Genomic DNA, 2,508 nt, shown 5'->3' on the forward strand with positions numbered 1-2,508 from the left:
CAAATCGTCCAACCCATGCTAGCATGGAAAGCGGACGTTAAACGATGATGATGATGATGATGATATATATATATATATATACATATACCCTCTGTCACTTTAGTGACATCGATAAATCTGCCTTTAGGTTGTTAAATTGCTAATAAACCACCCATATTATTTATAGTTTTCACTTCTACAGCTTTTCAAATATGTGCATGAGTTCAATGGTTTTCTTATAAGCTGACAAGGTGAGTTGAGTTTAAACCTAGGCACGGTAAGAGCCATTGATGAGAATTAAGATGCTCTTCATCAAAATTCGGAATCACCAGTGAGCTTGTCTCACTTGTAAGTTATTAAGATAGTGCTCTTGTGGCTAATGAGTCAGTTTGACTCTTATTTCTAGCAATGCCGGTACTACTTAGTACTCTGTCACTTTATTGACATGTAGAAATTTGCCATTAGGTTGTTAAATTGCTAATAAGCCACCCATATTATTTATATATATATATTCTTTTATTTTTTGTATTCTTTTATTTGTTTAAGTCATTTGACTGTGGCAATGCTGGAGCACCACCTTTAGCTGAGCAAATCTTATTCTTTGTAACCTTAGTACTTATTCTATCGGTCACTTTTGCCAAATCGCTAAGTTGTGGGGATATAAACACACCGACATCAGTTGTCAAGCGATGGTGATGGGGACAAACACAGACACAAACAAAAACACACACACACACACATACACACACACACACACACACATGACGGGCTTCTTTCAGTTTCCGTCTATCAAATCCACTCACAAGGCTTTGGTCGGCCTGAGGCTATAGTAGAAGACACTTGCCCAAAGTGCTATGCAGTGGGACTGAACCTGGAACAATGTAGTTGGGAAGCAAATTTCATACCACATAGCCACTCCTGCACCTACAAAAGTGTGAGATGCTTACAACACCTAGGTTTCCCAAGCAGTCACCTATCTAAGTACTCACTAGGCTCGACATTGCTTCAATTTGGTGATTGGATGAGAACCAGTGAATTCAGTGTGATATGGCCATAAGCTATATATACATAATTTACATATATGTGGTCTGATCAATAAATATCCGGACTGTTGCCATAACAACGAAGCTAAAGCATGCAAAGTGAAGCTGCTTGGCACAGACAGACCTTGAACTCTGCTGCACATGTACACTAAATTTTAGCTCATTGCCACTGCTTACAGCAGTGCTTGGAAGTAATGTGTGTAGCATGTGATTGTTGCATTTACCATGACAGAAAAATTTGAGCGGAGAATTTGCATCAAATTCTGCCAAAAGCTTGATGATACCTGCTCAGAAGCCTACACAAAGTTTTCAACAAGTTTTCATCATTCTCGATACAATCAAGGAGATCTTATGCAACTGAAACCTGAATGTGAGAGGTCAGCAGCAAGTCAGCAGCAGGTGTGTGAATGGGTGAGTGTGGCTCTGTGTGTGAGTTTGTATGTGTGCATAGTGGAAAAGTGTGAATGTGAGTGTGTGTATGTGCATATGGGTGCATTTGTGGATCTCTCTGTGTATCACTCTCTTTCTCTCTATATATGTGTATGTGTGTGCATGTAGATATGTATGTGTGTCTCTGTGTATGTGAGTGCGTGCATTGTGTGTGGGGGTATATGTGTGTGTGTGTGTATACATGCGTGTATGCATGTCTGTGGGTGCGTTGGTAGCCAAGTGTGTGGGTTTTGTGTGCATATGTGCATGTATGGGAGTGTATATATGTGTGTGTGTAGGAGTGGTCGTACATGTGTGTGTACGTTTGTGGAAGTATACATATGTGTGCGTGTGTGTCTACTATGAGTATGAGTATGTGTAAGATTTTTCAAAAAGGTTTAGCCATAGATCAATTGTTTCTCGTTCAGGGATATAACTTCCTTTACTGTCATCAGTATGACATAATGGAATGTACATAATTATAAACATTAATACTTGATAAAATCCTATATGGATTTTATCCTAGATTATAATAAAAATAAATATAAATTCACTTAAATCAATTTATTCGATGCTGAATTATTTTGGTTATTCACACGTGACTGAGATAAGCGATCTAGATTTAAACTGTGAATATATACGCAAGAACATTTTTAGATGCACTGGGGATACATTTGTGTTCAGATGGTATTCTTTTATTCTTTTATTCTTTTATTCTTTTACTTGCTTCAGTCATTTGACTGTGGCCATGCTGGAGCATATATTCTCCAGTGTTCTGAATTTTCTACACAAGTGGATAAGTCAACTGTTGTGGACAATCAATGCTTGATGATGGTATCATCATCATCATCATCATCATCGTTTAACGTCCGCTTTCCATGCTAGCATGGGTTGGACGATTTGACTGAGGACTGGTGAAACCGGATGGCAACACCAGGCTCCAATCTAATTTGGCAGAGTTTCTACAGCTGGATGCCCTTCCTAACGCCAACCACTCAGAGAGTGTAGTGGGTGCTTTTACGTGTCACCCGCACGAAAACGGCCACGCTCGAAATGG

General features: G+C 39.2%; 1 protein-coding gene and 1 pseudogene across 3 annotated transcripts in view; both read right to left on the bottom strand.

The window, feature by feature from the left end:
- Positions 1-2,508, bottom strand: part of LOC106882406 (4-aminobutyrate aminotransferase, mitochondrial) — a 183,434-nt gene that overhangs the window by 100,344 nt on the left and 80,582 nt on the right. The window lies entirely within an intron of this gene.
- On the bottom strand, positions 920-1,038 carry LOC128250648 (5S ribosomal RNA; annotated as a pseudogene).

This window comes from Octopus bimaculoides, chromosome 23, assembly GCF_001194135.2.
Source record: "Octopus bimaculoides isolate UCB-OBI-ISO-001 chromosome 23, ASM119413v2, whole genome shotgun sequence".
NCBI lineage: Eukaryota > Metazoa > Mollusca > Cephalopoda > Octopoda > Octopodidae > Octopus > Octopus bimaculoides.